Source organism: Camelus ferus, chromosome 8 (assembly GCF_009834535.1).
Source record: "Camelus ferus isolate YT-003-E chromosome 8, BCGSAC_Cfer_1.0, whole genome shotgun sequence".
NCBI classification, from domain to species: Eukaryota; Metazoa; Chordata; class Mammalia; order Artiodactyla; family Camelidae; genus Camelus; species Camelus ferus.
The window spans coordinates 34,707,871-34,727,060 of record NC_045703.1 but is presented as its reverse complement, the minus strand read 5'-3'; the positions used below and the strand labels follow the sequence as shown (position 1 = coordinate 34,727,060).

The window sequence follows — 19,190 nt, the reverse complement described above, 5'->3', positions numbered from 1 at the left end:
GCTTATGTGACATTAGATGTCATATTTCGGTCAAGTGTTCAAATTTTTGCTTATTTAAAGAATTAGGTTGATTGTTTTCTTATTGTCCAGCCTTTATATATTACATGTCAGATATGTGTTCTTTAAATATTTTATTCTAGTCCATAGCTTTGCTGGAAGAGGTCATCACAAGGATGTGACCATTGGATAACCCAGCAGCTGGACTTGGACAATCAAAGGCTTCTCACCCCACCCCCTGGCCTTGGAATGTGAGTTTTGTTTGCCTTCCCCAAGATAGAAGCTGCCCTAAGGATGCGCCCTTGAGAGAGTAATGAGTTGTTGAGAACATCTGGGTGGTATTATCGACTAACCCTGGTTAAGGCCTCTTTATAAACTTTTAGGATTCTGGCGGCAGGTGCAGAGATCTACTTGTCTTGCTGCTGCCCAAGACAAGTCTCATAAGTCATTTCCCTTATTAAACCTGCTACCTACCAATTTGGAGTGGTCTGCCTCTTTCTTCAGACTCTTCCTTGCCCTCTTTGTACAGGACCAACAGGCTTGTCTTTTCATTTTATTACCAGTTTCACTTGAAAAGCAAAAGATTTTAATTTTAATGAAGTCCAATTTATCAATTTTTAAACTTTTTGTGATAATGCTCTTTGTGTTTAATTTTTGTTTCCTAATCCAAAGTGACAAACATTTTTTCTCCTTTTTCCTAGAAATTTGTATCTTTAGATTTTGAATTTAGGCCTATGATCCATTTTAACTTTATTTTGGTGTATATAGTGCAAAGTTCATTTTCTTACATATGAATATCCAGTTGTTCCAGTACATTTTGCTTAAGAGATGACTATTCACCATTGGATTGCCTTTGCACCTTTGTTTAAATCATTTGACCAGAAGTGTGTGGGACTTTTCTGATCTCTGTATTTTATTTTAGTGATCTATATGCCTGTCCTTTTGCTCATACTACACAGTCTTAATTACCATAGTTTTCTAGTCAGTTTTGAAATCAGTTAGTATTATGGACTGAGGGTACCCCACTCCCCTAAATTCATAGCTTAAAGTTATAACCTCCAATGTGCCTGTACTAGGAGATAGAGTCTTTAAGGAGGTACTTGAGAGTAAATGAGGTCATAAGGTGGAGCTATAATCCAATATGACTGGTGTCCTTATAAGAAGAAAAAGAGACATAAAGAGATGTATTTGCCCAGAGAAAGGGCTATGGAAGGATACAATGAGAAGTGGTCATTTACAAGTCAAGGGAAACCTCAGGAAAAACAAAACCTGTTGGCACCTTGCTCTTGGACTTCTAGCCTCCAGAACTGTAAGAAAATATATTTCTTCTGTTGCAGTTATTCAGTCTGTGGTATTTTGTTATGGCTGCTTGAGCCAAGACAGGTTTTTGTACCAAGATGTGGGGTGCTTCTGTAATAATTACTTAAAATTGTGGAAGCAGCTTTGGACTTGAGTAATGGATAAACAATGGAAGGGTTTTGAGGCTGGGAGAGGTTTTTGTTAGAAAAAGTCTAGATTACCTGGAAGGGTCTGTTAGTTAGGAATATAGACATTGAAAGTGATTCTGGTGTGGTCTCTTGCAGAAATGAGGAACATGTTGACAATCAGAGGAAAGGTGATCCTTGTTATAAAATGATGAAGAACTTAGCTAAATTGTGGAAAAGAGCCAGAGAGAGAGCTTGTATCTGAAGCTCCTGTGGGTTCTATACTTTCACACTATTTGGCCCTTATAAATTTGTTAAAAATTTTAGGTAAGTTGTTATTTACTTCCATGATGCCTTATGTCTTGCACTCTTTTGCTCTGCTACATGTGAGCTAGTGCTCACATCCTGTTGTTCTTTTATTAGATTTCAGGCTACTTAGCAGCTGGGTCTTCAGCTATCTGAAGGGTTGAGAAAAGTTCTCTCCATTAGACAGTAATCTCCAAGAGGGAAAGGCTAGAGGCCTGGAGCATGGAAGGTGTTCAATATTTGTTACATAAACAAAGGAGCAAATGGATGAATGAATGACACTTTTGCTTGAGCATTCCCACGTAAAATTCATTACTTCCTTATTGAATGTTAGTTAGCTTTTGGGAAGCCTGTTAGAAACTTCTCTGGGCATTTCTCGAACTCAAACAGATTTTATGCTGATCTCTGGAACCATAATCATGGCGGAGAGAGGTTTCTTCCAGCCCCTACTGAGGAAATTATAGTCTGACTACAGTGTATCAAAGTACCTGGTAGAAACAGTAAAAAATTCAATCAACAGGTTAATTTGAATAACTGATGCCAGATAGCCAGTTGGTTTGATTTTTACCCCTCACTGAATTGATTTAATTGACAGTGTGTTTTCATTCTGCGTATGCCTGGTGATGTACAAGATTACCATTCACAGTAAGCAAATGATCTCCCTTGAGAACAGGAGTTTGACTGCTCTCTTACTCTGATTAGAATTTCTACCTTTGTCTCTTTATATGCCACGACTTTAATGATTTTGCTCTTGTTGGTGTACACTAAAATTTCATCAGTTTAAACACACGTTGAATACAGAATATCTTGTTTCTAAATTTTAACACATACGTATGTTTTAAAATGAACTTAACTCTAGGTATTGCAAAAATTTATAAGTAGACAGCAATAAGTTGTAAAGAATTAATTATTTTAGTTTCTGATGGCTTTGTAATACTCGATGCAATCAACTGTTCATATCTATAGAATCATACTGTGTGATAAAAGTATTTTTCTCAATGTTTCTTTTCTGTTATATTTTCACTCTTTTTTGTTCTTTCTTTTGGTTATAACTAATATTTGAGAATAATCTCACTAACATAACTTCACAAGAAGTTATTATAACAATAGACCAATAGACTAAGGTCATTTTATTCATCCTCTGTTGATGCTTTTGAATAGTATTTAGTGCTACTGATTTATAAGCTTGTGGTGTTTTAAAATAACATGGAATTCTATTTGTTTCATATCATGGATAAGTATAAGGCAGTATAGCAGGGACTGAAAATTCTGCAAATTGACACGTTTATGGGTCTAGTTAAGGTAGGTAATATAAATGAAGGCAGCCAGCTAGATGTGGCAAACAGGAGAATGCTCACCTTTTTAAATGGAGCTACTATTATTAGGTTCCAGCAAAAATACAGGATGCAGAGACCTTCAAACTTTCTGCTTCTGGTCCCTTTACTCACTTTCAGCTGAAAATAATGGATCTTAAATTAAAAAAAAAAAATACTCATATCTTAACATCAGATAGATCTACATACAAATCCTGGCTTTGTCACTTAAAGCGTTTATCTCAAAGACCATCACACCCTAAACATTCAATAAATAATAGCTGGGAGTAGTAAAATGAACATAATAGCTGTTAATGTAAAACTAGAAAAAACTTGTAATTTGGATTGAGCTCCAGCTTCTGCATTGCTCAATTTTTCTTAAAACAAAATGTCTAACTGTATACTCTGACCTGAGTGTGGACATATATGTGTTCACATATATATATATAGAAAATAAAACAAGAAAAAAGTAGAATTTCTGGATAGATATAGATTGAAATTGAGCAAAAGCAGAAAGAAGAATGTCTTCTGCTGATTCTGTAAACTTCCTACCTCAGGAATGGTATGCCTCACTAATACTACCCATGGAACTGCATTTGTTATTTGCTCATGTTTGGGTCCCTCAGGAGTCTTCCTGAGTGACTGAGACTAATCTGATGAGTGAAGGTCCTAATGGCATGTAATTAATTGCTTAATGTCTTATCTCTTCCAGATAACTTTTGCATTTTAACAGAGGCCTCCCCTGCCTTAACCTAGTGGAGTGTGTAATAAGGTTAGAATGACCAGACATAGGGCATTGCACCTGAAAAGGCACGAAGTCAATGTTTATGGATAGATTTGAGAGTTTTAGGTACTGGCAAGTCCAGGGCTGAAACATTTTTGAAAAAGAAGACATTTCACTACCTTTCAAATCTAGATATGAGAAGGGTTTATTAGTTAGAACACTATTTTAGGTTGTATGTATTATATCAAATTAATTAATAATTGGACTTATTAGAAAATGTTTATAACCAGTTGTGTTGAAATAACGTAGGCAGATCATTTCAAGACCAAAAGAGAGGAGGATTAATGACCCAGTCTCTCTTTTTGAAGCATCATTTTATGCTGGATATCCTGTGCTTTCTCTAACCATTCAGTTAAATCTTGTAACAAACATCTCATTAGCTTTAACAAGTAGTATTTTGGCATTATTTTTCACTGTGTGTCCTCTACCTCCTACAGAATCCCCCAAGAATTTTTGGAGTTTTTGGTAAGGTCTAAGATAGCTGTGAAGCTGTGTCAGCATTTCTCCCAGTGTCCTGCATCCCACTGGGAATCATTTCCTCCACTGTACCCTCAGCAGCTTCATTGGGTACCACAGCCACCTCCATGCCCTATCACTGACTCACCTGGGCACAGTGACTGACAGGCACCGCTCACACCTTTGCTCACGAGTTGTGGTTTCAGAGGTTCTGCAGTATTACCATGCTCTTTGAAGTCCTTGGACCCCCCCCCAGTGATGGGTTACATTCTCAGCAAGCATAGGTAGATCAATTTCTCCTCTCTTTGCTCTTTTGTACCTTGAAGTTTTATAAAGCTTTAGATTAATTTTAGACCCTCTTCTCCTTGTGTCCTTGTAAGCATACATTGAGGAGTAAACTCAAGTTTGTATCATGTCTTGTTTAGACTAAAAATCCTTTGGGTCTGTTTTGACCACCTCTGTGTACCTGATTTTTCTTCCTTTAGGAAGTGTGTTCTTCCTTTAGGAGACCATATGTCATAAACAGCCCCCTGGAGCTACTCTGTTGACTGTCATGTACAACCACATCCTGGCAGGACATAACTTGCCATCCAGTTGGGCTGTTGTATATCTTCAATTGTGATTTTTCTTGGGACCAGAATTTGGCCTCTGTTCTTAGATTTTCTAATTTGTCCTCGTTTAAGCATGGAGAACTTGTGAGAGAGTGGCTCTAAAAAAGAAACTTCTTTCCTCCATTTATCAAGATCTGTAGAAATGTTTTCCCACCTTTGCTGCAAAATTTCAGATAGACAAATGACCAGCAAAATAAAACCATCTGCCTAAAATGTATGCAGCCCAAGACCAGGCATGAAACTGCAATATGGAAGATAAAAGACCCAAAGGAGTCGTTTTAATTTTTTCCATCCATGAATCAAAATAATATCTGAAAGCCATCTAAGATCTTATATCCTAACTGGTAAAACAAAACAAGACTGGACAAACCTCACTACTGTTTGTGTGATCACGTATTGATTGCCTATGTAACAGCCATTTTATCTTCATCCCTGTATCAGAATCTCCATCTTTCTCGGTGGTAATAAGATCAGCCCCAAGGAATAAATTGCTTTCAGTTAATTGTGCCTACTCTATCCCTTTTGTCAATGATTGGCCTAAGGATAGACATATGACCCAGTCTGACTAAGGACATAAAAGGGAAATACATGGGTTTTCTAGGGGAGTTTCTTTCCTTCCTTATCAAAGAGGGAAAGTGTGTGAAGAAGACCCATTCTCAATACTCTGATAGCATTCATGCTTTCTGTACTTAGAAGTGGAAATTTGAGAATCAAGTGTTTAGGGCTACGGCAGCTGTTTGGGATTATGTGGAATAGGCCTAGGGTAGCAGAGACCATCAGACCCTGGGCTCAGACTCTTGGAACTGCTGAACAAACTCCTAAACTGCCACCCCCTCCTCCCCTAAACTTCATTTTAAATAAACAGAAAATTTCCATATGGATTAAGTCACGGGTTGGCAAATAACCACCTGCAAACCAAATCCAGTCCACCACCTATTTTTGTAAATAAAGTTTTATTAGAACACAGTTACCACATTCATTTACTTATTGTCTAGGGCTCCTTTCACTATGATAGCAGAGTTATGTAGTTGTGACAGTGACCATCTGCATGGCGAGGCTTAAGATATTGACTCTCTGCTCCTTTACATAAAAAGTGTACCAATCCCTACGTTAAACCAGCATTAGAAGAATTTTCTATTACTGTTATATCAATGGATCTGAAGTGATAACATCTACATTTGTTAGATGAACGACCACATTTTACACCTTATATACCTGTTAAACCTTGACAAATTATCTTCTAAATGAAAATCAGATTTTACAAAGGAAAGATAAAGTATTTTGGAGCTTATGTCTATGTTTTATTTAATTCATCCATAACTTCAGCCAATATTTTGCCCTGAGATGAAATCATCACCTTAATTGTGGCCTAGTAGAATTTAAAATAACTTGACTTTTTCTTTCCAAATGAGATGTTTAATGGAAATGCTTTAAGGGCCTAAGCTACTGAGTGAAGCACTATTGCTATAGCTTTTTCAAAATGACATTTATGCAGACTATGTAAATTGTTCACAGAGCCATTAAATGGCATCCTATGGCCACTCATTTATCCTTCTTCAATTGCGTAACAAAAGAACTAATCAAGATCAAGTCCAAGTCCCAGTTTCAAAAAAAAAAAAAAAAGCCTTTTTAGCAGATTGCCCCGAAGCTCAAATAAGTCAGATTGGTGCACATTCTCTTAAAAGGACTTAATGCTAGTTTCTATACCTATGAACTAAAGAGTTGTAAAGTGGAATGAGCTTGCAATGTTTCTTGGGGGCTTCCTTTCATATGGAGATAATTAATTAAGACTTAACATGTCCCTCTTGTTTCCTAATATATGTGACAAGAGATATACATTTAAGATTAATAAAATGTATTAGACTACAGAATGGGGAGTAACTTCTCCTTTCTTATAATTGTAGAAGGCTAGACACCTCCCTCCATACACAGCCTTCCTCTGCTAATCTTACTCTCACTCTTTATGATTAAAGTGTATTGAAAGACTTCTTCCATGATTCAAGAAGATTGTTTTTTAATATTTATTCTAATATGAAAGAAGGATACGCTCATTCATCATCAGAAATGTTGTTAAAACAGCACTTCTTATCAACCATTGATGATGAATGGGAAGATCTTTCCTTAGTACAGGAGGGAATATTGCACAAATCTTCTTGAGTCTTACCACAAATCTCTCTTAATAAAATTCAGCTCATCAGTTTGCAGAATAAGAATATGTCTTCAGTCATAAAGGGTATAGTGACAATGGAAGATGTTTCAGAGAAGATCTTTTATTTTTATTTATTTATTTATTTTTACCGTGCTTGGACTTATAAGTAGATAACAGGAACAGGTGAAATCATATTTGTTTTTAACAGAGAAAAATTTAGGCCAGTAAAATTTGTTTTGAGTGGACAGCCTGTCATCTCCTCATATAGTCTCTGATGTATATTAGCTATCAATTGAATGTGTGATTAGTTCTAGATATTGGCAGAAGTTGCAACAGAAAAAAAAAACAACAAAAAACATTATTTTAGGAGCTAGAGTAAACATGTATTTAATGAGAGATAGTGCTGTGTTCACTGACATTACTACATTGTGCGGTCCGTCATTAGTTACTGAGCACTTGCTATATGTCGGGCTCTGATAGACCCAGATGTACAGCTGTGCATGGAGCAATGCTCCTGCTGTCATGAAACTAACATTTAAATTGTCCCATGGGTCTTTCGTTTGTCATTTGAGAATCTAGCCAATAAACAGAGTCATATTTTCAAGCATCCAATAGTTCTTTATAGGTTGGCAACATATGCCTTTTTAAAATTAAATGTTTTATTTCTTTATCATCAGGAAAAAATGATGAGGAAAAAATCTGAATTAGGTAAGATAGTCTGAGTAATTTCACTGGCTACTAGGTCATCCTAAAACAAGGATCTGAAAAACTGATCTTGAGCCTCAGAAGCATTAGTACCTCAAGAATCAGTTCTGTGTCAGAATCTTTGAACATATCAGGAGGTCAGTTCTGCATCGTTCATTCCGTTGATCTCCCATTTCCATCACTTTATAGGTCAGGTGTGCAGCTGGCAGACAAGCGTTGCAAAGTTAAGTCAATACATGATGCAGATGGAATGAGAGCAGTCATCATAACTCTGAGCCACACACCCTCCAGGGGCACCAACGCTGGTCTCAGGGAAACTGTGTGTCAATTCGGTGGTCTCTCCAGACTTCAGGGTCATGGTCTGAAAAACACACGCTTTTTTTCTGCCAGCTAAGCAAAAATGCTTGACAGTATGGAAGACTGATTATTTGAATGTTGTTGAACTTGCTGAGGAAGTTGAGGCGGATCTAAATGTCTGCAGAGTCAACCCAAGAAAGCCTTTGAGTCACCTAAGGTCAGCATGGGATCTTCCTCTTAGAGGTCCATTGTGTCCTGCCTGTGTCTTCTCTTCCTACAGTGCCATTTGGCTGGATGTGGATGTTGCCTAACTCTCCCCAGATGCAGCATTTTTTTCTTAAAACCTACCCTCATAACAAGGAAATAATATAGGCTTAAAATAAAGATTTTACTGAAAATTTTAGTGTGGTAAAAGTCCAACTGGATACACTATCAAATATCTTCCCATGAAGTATACAATCTCTGTAATGGAAAGGAAGGAAAAAACCCCCAAAGGATGTATTGAATATAAATAATGGAATGAATAATTATAAAAAGGTATGAAATTTGCATTGTCATGATTTGCTTTTAAAACCATTAGTATATTTATGAGATTTCTATTTATGTGAATAGGTTATATATGGCTTGTGTTGTGTTAATAAATGAAAGTTATCCTGGACTCACATGGTAGCGTATAAAAATGTGTAAAGTAATATTAATCAGATAGTAATGTATAGCAGTAGTTTACTACTTAAAATTTAAATAGATATAATAGTTAAATAATCCAGGTATAAATATTGGTCCATAAATCAATCTAGTTAACTCTGGGTTTCTCAAACCTAGCACTTTTGACGTTTTGGGCACATAATCCTTTGTTGTGAGGGGCTATCCAGGGGACTGTAAGGTGTTCAGCAGCATCCCTGGCCTCTACCAACTGGATGCCAGTAGAACTGCCCCCGGTGACAACTAAAAATGTCTCCAGATATTGCCAGATATCCTCAGGGGGCAAGTATTACCCTTGGTTGAGAACAACTGAGTTAACGAAATTCTTTTTATCCTGTATTAGTATTCATATGTTACTGCAGCAAGCATGAACGAGAGGAGGGGTTGTGAATGGGGTGAAGTGATTAATCAGCTCTTCATATTTGTTCAAAATAACTGTTACCTGAAGTATGTTAGCAATTTCAAGAATGAGAGCACAACAAACTCTAGCCTAATATTAAAGCTAACATAAGCATAATTAAATCTTATTTCTATTATTGGTAAGGCACTTTAGGTTCTTGTAGACTTTGGACACATTAGTAGTAATATGATCATCATGCTGTAGATTTGCAGGGATGTAATAAGTATAACTGCAGAATTGTTTTCCCTAAAATAAAGGTAGTTTCACTGTCTCCCTCACTGATTAGAAGATGTATAGACTATTGTAGGGTTCTGGAAAATCAATCCAATTTATGACACTTTTGGCAAGTACAGAGGGATTTCAGGGGAGGAACACTAACTTAAATTCTTTAAAATATGCCTAAAAATCATATTGGAGAGGGAGGTGGACCATGGGATAGTTATTTAGATAAAAATAGATTGAAAGTTAGAATATAATCATTTCTGTCTTGAAACTTTCATGTAGAAGAATGAGTTTACCTATAATGTTTTTATCCAGAAATCAGACCTTTTGATACGTGGTGTTTCTATGATGAGGACAAGTATATTTCACTCAGTCTGGCTGACTCCTTATACTTCAGGTCTCAGATTTAATGTCATTTTAAAAAAATGTTCTCTGTTGGTGCCAATGAAATGCTCCATTATTAATCTCTTGCTTTTTACTTCATAGGGCTTATAGTGTAGAATTAAATATTTATTTGTGTGCTTTTTTTTTTTTTAACATTTGTTGATCCATTTGAATGTAAGTCCTAAGAAGACAGCTATCCTGTCTCATTTGGGCACTATTGCAACATTAGCAAGTAGCTTAGGGTCTGGCACTTAGTATGGGTTCACTAAATATGTGTTCAGTTAGTAAATGAGCAACATGAGTAATGTCTTTAAAACAAGTTCTTTAATAATAAAATAATATGCTTGGCACAAGGGTGCTTTCACAGTCATTATGACCATTTTCATCAAATTACAGGAGTGAAATAAAGTTGTGTGTTGGAGCTGGCTCATGCTGGCTCATGACAGCCAATTGTGTGAATCTCTTCCAAACTTCAAAACCAATGATGTCAGGAAGTTAGCTTGAAATTGGTTATAGTGGGGGTATTTACAACACAGAAATTAGCAACACTATAAATCAGGGATTTTTTTTTTTTTTTTTTCTGGAGAGCTGATATGGAGGATGTTGCTGGACCAGTAAGACAGTTGGGAAGAGGCTTCTAGTTGCTCTATGTACTCTAGGTCCCTGGTTCTACAAAAGTGGCAGTGCTGGAACTCAGCTTCAGAAAATGGAGGATTGAGTTGTTTTGGAACAATTCTCCTGCTGAGTACAATAAGAAATACTGGACATATTATTTAAAGAGATATGCTTTAAAGGCAAGAGAATGTTATCAAGGTAGTGAGAATTTATGGGGATGAACCTCTAGAAATCAAGGAAGTTATGGGTCTTTCAAGGTGTTTTAATGTTTTATTTTTTTTCTTGGGATGTGGTTACAAAGGTATGTCCTTTTTGTGATAATTTATTGAGTTATACATTAACATTTATGCATTTTCATCTATAAATGTTACTCCTCAGTAAAATATTTTATTTTTAATAATGGCAGCCCCATAGACTGGTTTACTTCTCACTTGACTTTGCTACATATAGTCCTTTGACAGACAAACATGTTTTATTAGTTCAACTTTTGTTATTGGATTAATCTAATCAAATCTATGGACCTGATTAAAATGGTTAATGAAGGTAGCCATGGCCTTAGGGTTAATATTATATCTTTTCTAATTGATTAAGCATTTTATAGGCATAAAATATCATGGTAATTAGAGAGATATATAAGATAGATTGCTATTCCTTGTAGTGATATGAAATTATTTAGTAATTTCAATGAATAACACACAAAAAAAATACTAATTTTAGGGGAAAGGGCATTTGTTATTGAAAGGTGCTTATCCATTCTTACAGAAATTCTGTGTAATTTAGGCTAATCCTAGAGCAAAATTTACAAAACTAAATATTTGTGAATTCAGTGTTGATTTCTGAGCAAGGAGATTTTTAATTGCTTCTCAGGAGGGATCCCAGTGTCTGAGATGTGAGTACTGATCAGCAAAATCAGGTTGTGCAAATTTGTGCACTTATCATTGGTAGCACTCCAGCTGCCATTTCTTGAAAATTATTACATGTTCTTGTAACACTGGCACATATAGACATCTTTGTTCAAAGAACTGTGTGCTAGAAGATACTTTCCTTTAAAGAGTTTTTTCTCTGTGTCTTTTCATTCTAGTTTTTGTATTGTCAGGGCTGGGGACTCAATAGGTTGACAGTTAACAGCAGCAATATGATACGCAAGTCAAATGTTTGTTCTTTCAAGTAATATAAAATAAACCATTCCTCTTCCATAAAAATGGCATTTTTGTGGGGTGGTGAGATGCACACTAATGTTATTTTAACAGAGAGCAGCAGTCATTGCTTCAGAATTTAAGACTTCTTTACTGTTTGTACCAAAGGACATTTGTTGAGCACTTCTTAGCAGATGGAACTCTGTTCACAACTCCACACACAAAATCATAATCAAGACATCCCTCCAAAGCAATTTCAGTGACGTGGCAGCCACAGACTCTCCTTGCTTACCAAAGGGAAGTCCTTTCTAGGTCACAAGTAGAGGAGACAGGCGTTTATTAGGTTGGGCTTTCAGATAATCTTCCTTCTGCCTGAAAATCCCATTAAAGAGTACAGTAGTCTTTTCAACCTCATGACTGGGGCAAAGGCACACCTGTCTGCAAAGGAGCATGTTTTCAAGATGTCTATTCACTTGATTTTATGAGAAATGACTACTGTAGGGAAGGCAAGCATTCTTCACAGAGGGAAGAAAGCACTTTGAACTTTTTAAGCAACAGCCTCCTTCAAGCCATCTAGCATTGCTGACAATTATTTCCTGTTTGCCAGATTACTACAATCATAGTTTATGATATTTTGAAAGCATAAAGCTAGGATTGGAACCTTTGAGGCGGAAACGTCAGCCTCCATCAGCAGGGTGAATGCTATAATTTACCTCATTTTTCACAGAGGTGGTTTTTGAAGCTGGTTCCAGAGAAAGTTTGGACACTGTTAATAGATCTGGCTAACACAATTGAGGCTTCTCCTCTAAAGCTCACACTCACATTTTAAAGATCTATAATGTTTTGTTTTGCTTAAATACAAATCCAGCATCATCTCTATCTAGAGAAATTTATAACAAGTTATGAAAGTTATTCTAATGAGAAAATGCTGGCGTCTAACCTACAGACCAGTATTTTTGCAAACATATTTTTCACTGTGGTTTGGTGGATTAATCCAGACACAGATTTGTATCCTTGTCCCTCACTCACTGGCCTCTTTTGAGAAGTGAATGCCCATGTCTCGGGCTACCATGATTAAATGAGATCATGTTTACAAAATGCCATGCAGTAGGTGTGCAATAAATGTCATCTCTTGCTTCTGGTAGCTGTCGTGATTACATTAAGCTGTAAAAATTATCAACAATACATTGTTGGCGTTGGAATGAGTATAACCCAGACACCTGGAGTTAGATAGTCGGGACTCCAAAGTTAGGGAGATCCACTCCTGAGGTTTTTGTAAAATTTTACAAGGAATCAAAAGTAAAATATTCACTAGATATTTCAGTGAAAATATGGCCTTCATTGCAGTAGAGAAGCAGCTGAAAGATTTAAATACAGAAGAGGCAAGAGAGAGCCATGCACTCTGGGATTTGTATCAGCAGTTCTGGGCTGGATTCTTGGCTCTCTTGCTCAGTTGCTGAGATCTTTGGCAAAACACATAAACCTTTCTGAGCCTCCTTTACCTTACCTCTTAAAAGGAGATGAGGACATCTTCTCTGGTCTTCTCACAGGGGTGTCTATAAAAATAAAATTGGATATTATGTATCTGTAAAGACATCATCATGTTAAGTTTGTGAGCTGCAACACTGTTCACATTCCCACTGTTCACACTTTTCCTCCTCTTTCCCTGAACTACAGAGGTCTCTTCTCGACACAAGTCCACCCTCAAGAGGACAAATTTCTTGTATTAACTGTCTTTTCTGCTTCTCCGTCTTCCCACCAGTTTCTAGGTTTGAGGAAGCATAGCTTTGAGAGGAGAATTTCCAGGTGGGGAAATACAGAACCAAGTCTATACTAGTAAGTTCTGCCTTGTATTAATCACTGTGGTCATTAGTTCCCCACAGGAACCCCTATTCCCCCCCTTTTAAATAGATAGTCCCCCAATCAACTGAGATCCGTTTGTTGGCTTTCCTTGGCATAGCTGGAAAAGAATGACATTTTCAAAAGCAACTTTAATAAGTATATTTCAAGACAGAAATGAAATCATTAAAAAATGCCAGTAAAACCAGACCTTTTTTTTTTTTTTTTTTTTTTTTTTTTTAATGTATAACACTATAGGGCTGGTTGACCTTGTTTCCATATACTGGAAAATGCCAAGGGAAGATCCTTAAGAGAAGCTGTGTACCCTTTTAAATCACAGTATAACAACTACTTTATAATAACACATCTATTTATTTATAAAGTAAGAATTACCCATGGACAGTAAGAGAGGGTACAGTCTTCTATACTCACAAACCTGCTACTCGTTAAAGTTCCTGCTCATTTTATTCCTCTTACACTTGTCAGAAGTCTGGCCCAGCTTCTCTGGCTCCATTTCCTTACTATCCTTTGGTCTCTAGCCCTTTGACATCTATTTTCTGTTACCAGCAGTTTCCTTTGGGCTACCTCTGAGCTACAAGCTACAAAGTCTAACAGCTTCTTCTTGGTCCTTATGCCTCCTGATCTGTCCTTTCGTCGGAATTCTTGGCTGTTAGAGGAAACTTTACTATAAGGAGATTGAACAAGGGAAAAGTAGCATTTACTGAAGTGGTTCTAGGGAAGTGTGCAAATTGAAATAAAGTGGTAGAAAGTCAATCTTGGGAGAGTGGGAAGGAGGATAGCAATGAAGCCTTCTGAGATTTGAACTCTCTCAGGACTCTCTCCTCCCATGTCTGTTTACTTTCTCTCTTAATATCCTGCTGTGGACCAGAGCATCCAAACTGGAGGAGACAAAACCATTAGTTCCAAGTTCCAGTTCTCAGATTTTCCCAGCTTTGTCAGCCGTAAGGACAATTCTTCCTCATCTTTTCCTCCCAGTGATACAGGAAGGATTCTAATTGATTGGACTTTGGTCCCAAGTTTGAGTCTCAGTAGTTGTGGTCGTGAGCTGAAGTACCATGTCCAATCCCGCCTGGGATTCTAGAACTCCTGTGTTACAGGGGAGAGTAGGTGTGGTACTAGAACTGATGACTCCAGTTGGAATCACAATTAATGCTGAAAATACAAGTTTTTCTTCACATTAATTGATAGAAACAAGGGAGGAAATGCTCAAGTGCTGTTGCTGAAGACCGGGACACAGGCAAGTCAAAATAACAAGCACCCTTATGATCTTATGAATAGATACATTGTTGGAAATCTCTACTTTCTTGTTTCTATGAGACCACAGATCTCTGGTTATTCTTCTGCCTCTCCAGTGTTCCTTCTGGGTAACTTTCCTCTAAATGTAGGAATTCTTTAATGTTCTTTTCTTGAGCCAGTTCTCTTCTCTCTTAAATAGTTCTCTCTTGGTATTAATAAAATTTTTGTAGCTAAGCAATCCCCCTAGCTAGATGGCCCTCAAATATATATCTCTGACTATTTTTTTTCTGCTAAATCTCATAGACTCATATTTGGACTATGCCCTTAATAGTTCGATTGGATATATTCAAAATCAAATTTATTATCTTCCCACACTTTTACATTTATCTTTTGCTTGTTTTGCTCTGAATAACAGGCAGGAATAGACAATTGCTAAGAAGTGTAAAATTTTGATCCATATTCTCAGAGGCAGGAATGTGAGGAGGCAACCATTGCTGCTGTACAGAGGTTACTAGAATTTGAGGAACTAACAAAATGAGGCTAAAAGCTTTGGTCCAGAGCTGAAATTTTATAACATTTAATCAAGGTAATGAGACACAAAACTTAAGGAAACATTGTAATTCATTCTCTTTTCTGGTGGAGTTTGGGTTTTTCAGGCTGCCTTTGTATGTACCCTCTCATGCCCTACAATATTTTTAGGCACCACATAACACCTAACTCACAGCATTCATATTGTCCTGGTCATCTTGGATCAAAGCATCCTCCCCCTCTTACCTTCTCCATAGAATTAGCTGTCATATTTAACTCTGCAATACCTAGTTCCTATTTTTTTCTTAAGAAAAATCCTGTTGCTATTCCGTAAGTTCAAACCCCCTTTATGCTCCAAACTTCTGTTAATAGATTCTGAATCGGGTTCCTTTATCTAGTCTCTTCCTGCTTCAGTACAACCAACCTACTGATGCCAGAGCAATCTGTTTAAATTGCAGCCCTAATCATGTCACTTCTTTTGATTAGAGAGAAGGAACTGGGGTAGGGAGATAAAGGGAGGTGTAAAGTTGATGGGTGATCAGATGTAGACTTTTTGAAATACAGTCTTTGGAGATAAAGCCAAATAATGTTTATTGAGAATTTTGAGTTGATGTGAATATATGTGTGGATGGAAAGTAAAATGTTTGGCTAATGGAACATCTAAAATGATGTTATCATGGACCCATGTATACTGTGAAACACCATGCAATTCTTCATCTTGACAATATTGGTAAAAATGTATTTCTTTCTTGTTACACTAATCTAATTTAATTAATACAGTTGCTCAAAGCAGAAGAAAGTGGTGATTAAGCACAGATTCTTAAGTCAGATGACCACTTTGGAATCCTGGATCTCTAACCTAACAGGTGTGTAATTTTGTCAAATTATTTTAACATCTTTGAGTCTCAGTGACCTCTGCTGTAAAATGAGGATTGTTGAGTGGATTTATTTATTGAATAGTTAATATTAGATTATTGTGTCGATTTATTGTGTGGTTTATTGTGTGGATAATATTAGATAATCTATATTCAACATATATAACAGTGCTTACAATGTAATAGTAATAATAACTGATGTTAAGTGATTGCTGTGTGTTAGGAGCTATTCTAAGCACTATCGATAAGTAGTGCTTAAAATGCTATTTAATCCTGAGAAGGTGGAATTTTACATAACGTACCATTATTATTTCTTTTTTCACACATGAGGAAAATGAGGTGCAGGGATGTTAGATACTTTGTCCAAAGTCATACAATGAATACGTGACAAGATTAGAATTCAAAGTAGCAGCCACACTCAGGGCCTTTGATTTTTCACTCTAGGCTATACTTACCTTTCTGCTAATGGTAACCATCATATACTTTTCCTACCCCAAGGTTACAGTTATTTTGCATCTTCAGAATCAAGTGAGACTAGATGTGGGAATCAGCAACTCACATTTTCATAAATCTTCAAGTTTCCTATTGTCTGAAGAGTAAAATCCATAGTACTTGTTTAACTAAAGGTTTTTTGGTAATATGGTTTCAACTCACCTTTTCAGCTTTATTTATTTTTTTTTAACAATAATCATAAAATATGCTAGATAAGTCTCAACTACTTCTAGTTCAACACACACACTTTTTTTTTTTCCAATTTCTTAATTTTGTACCTTGGCTCTACTAGGAATGCACCTCACTCCCAATATCTCTTCCTATGAAAGTCCTTCACCAGGTTATGGCCCTGCTAAAATGCCACTCTTCACAAAGAATTCCTCAAACTTTTATTCTGTTTACCAACAGTAATGTTTTTCAACGTTAATGCCAATGATTTTATTTATAAAAGAATTAAGATTTCACATTTACCCCAGACTCATTTTTCTAGAGTTAACATGTTTTGAAACATCACTGAAAAATCTTATGTTTTCTTAATTGTTTTTACAGCAAGGTGGACCAAAGCAAGATGGTGATCTGTAGAGAAATAGTTGTCTCTAAAACATCTGTTCCCTTCTTAGAAAGGGTATTAGACTTAACACCTCAATTTTGAAGTGTGTTGGAAAGAATCCTAACACAGAGTTTAGAAGAATTGGCCAGCTGACTAATGGGATAGTAATATGGGGGAAATTAGAGGATTTCCCTTTTAGAAGATTGTGTAGAGTATACTTTGAATTCATCCTGAGAGAACTATACTTGAAGAGTTAACTAGGGTAAATGCTTCAGCAGTGGTTGGGGCCCACCACTTAGGAAAAGATTCAAACATTTCTGGCAAAAAGAGATTCCCTTGTGGGGCCCTATTTAGCTTTGGGTTATTGATCAGATGTTTTAGTGTGGCTGCAGGTATTGGACTACAGATGGGGAGATCCTGCAGTCTCAAAAATGCATAGACATCATCTTTGGAACTTTGTGAATTAGTTCCTGATAGAGATGGAGGCTCTGGATTGATCTTATTGAAACTACACTGTTGACAATAATCTCAGCCATTGCCATTCAGGTAATACTCAGAGTTTCCCATTGATATCTGCTGGTACTAAGTTTTACTTGTGACAGGATGAGTTACTTATAAAAAGCTATCATTAAAAATATTATTGATTATTGTTATACAGAGGTTTTCACAGAAGATATTTAATTGTTCCCTCTTGGACAAAGACAGCTCATCCTGAGCTGGGGAAGTCTGTATTGTGAAAATATTCAACTTTGGGAGGAGCATGAGTGGAGATTTGAAGAAGGGATTCCTATAGCACCCGCCAGGACAGCTGAATCAGCCTTGCTGACCAAATGGAATGACAGGAGTTACAACTGCTTCTGCTCTCCTCTGACACCCCCATATGATTGTCACTTGCAAGATTTTTTTTTTCATGCTTATTTTGCTCTTGGACAGATAGAGCTAAATAAACTCCTTTCCTTGATCGTATGGCTATAGAGATACTGTAAATAATATTGGTACATGGTTAGAATAGAAGAAAATGAAGAACAGTGTTATTTGTTATATAGACTTCAGAAAGGTGCCTGTTGAATGGGATGAAAAACAGAAAAAATAGCTTTCCTTCTTATTTCTCATGATAAATAATCTGTTTCTAGAATAATCTGGAATTTAATACAACTATTTCTGCGTCTGTGTTACAGATACCTTTGGGGTCAAATGAGGACTGGGGTTGCTTTTAGAAATCCTTAAACTTTCCTCAAAATGTCACAAAAGTTCTACTATATTAGCATCTCTCAAGATGGGAATTAAAAATTTAGGTTCTTAAAATTTACCTCAGACATACAGAGTCAGAGTTTTGGGAGATGAGTCTGGGAAATAAACATTTGAAACAAATTTACTGTGAGTTTTGTTATGAATGTCTGAAAACCATTTGTTTAAGGAAATCTAAAATATTTGCCTAGGATTGTAACTATTACTGATACATAAAGAATAGAAACACAATCTTCTTAAGCTGAAAAACTTTACATTTGAGAAGAATAGATTTGGGAATCTTAATTATGCTTTTGGTAAACCTGCCAGTAGGAAAAGTGACTCCAGGTGGTTCAGAGGAGAAAATGTAGGCAATATTGTCTGTATTGGGCTGGAAGAGAATTCTCTTACTGTGAGGCAGGGCTTAGAAGAGAAAGTCCCTGTTTTTGGAGTAACCATCATTCTATTGCCCCTGAATAAACACAGCTGTGCTAGTTATTAGAGCTATGAAGATGAATAAGACAAAAGAGCTATCCTTAAGGAGTTGACATATTTTGAGGAGACTGACTTAAAAATAAATAAGAGCAAGAACAGAACCAATCACAAGACAGCACAAAGGAGGGAAAGATCAGGGAAGGATCCATTAAATTAATCATTGAAAGATGAGTTGAAATATCCACGTGATTGGTAATGGAAGAGTGTAGGCGACAAGATTGAATTTTAGGCCAAGGGATAATATGAAAAAGACAATGACATGTGAAACAACATAATGTGTTTACTGAACCGTAGATAACTTGCTGTGGCTGAAATGTCTAGAGCCGTGCATTTGATCAATTTCAGATCCTAGCCATACAATGCTTGTAATTCAGAATAGGCTCTGAGAGGATAGTTAAAGTAAGTAAACCCAACAAAACTCTTCAA

The 19,190-nt window shown here is 36.5% G+C and overlaps 1 long non-coding RNA gene across 1 annotated transcript in view; it reads left to right on the top strand.

The window, feature by feature from the left end:
* The window catches only part of LOC116665349, a 197,887-nt gene extending 179,483 nt beyond the window's left edge, over positions 1-18,404 (top strand). Inside the window, exons 4-5 of the long non-coding RNA XR_004321924.1 lie at positions 15,906-15,991; positions 17,701-18,404. This is a non-coding gene — a long non-coding RNA (uncharacterized LOC116665349). The remainder of the gene's footprint in view (positions 1-15,905; positions 15,992-17,700) is intronic.
* The last annotated feature ends 786 nt before the right edge of the window (positions 18,405-19,190 follow it).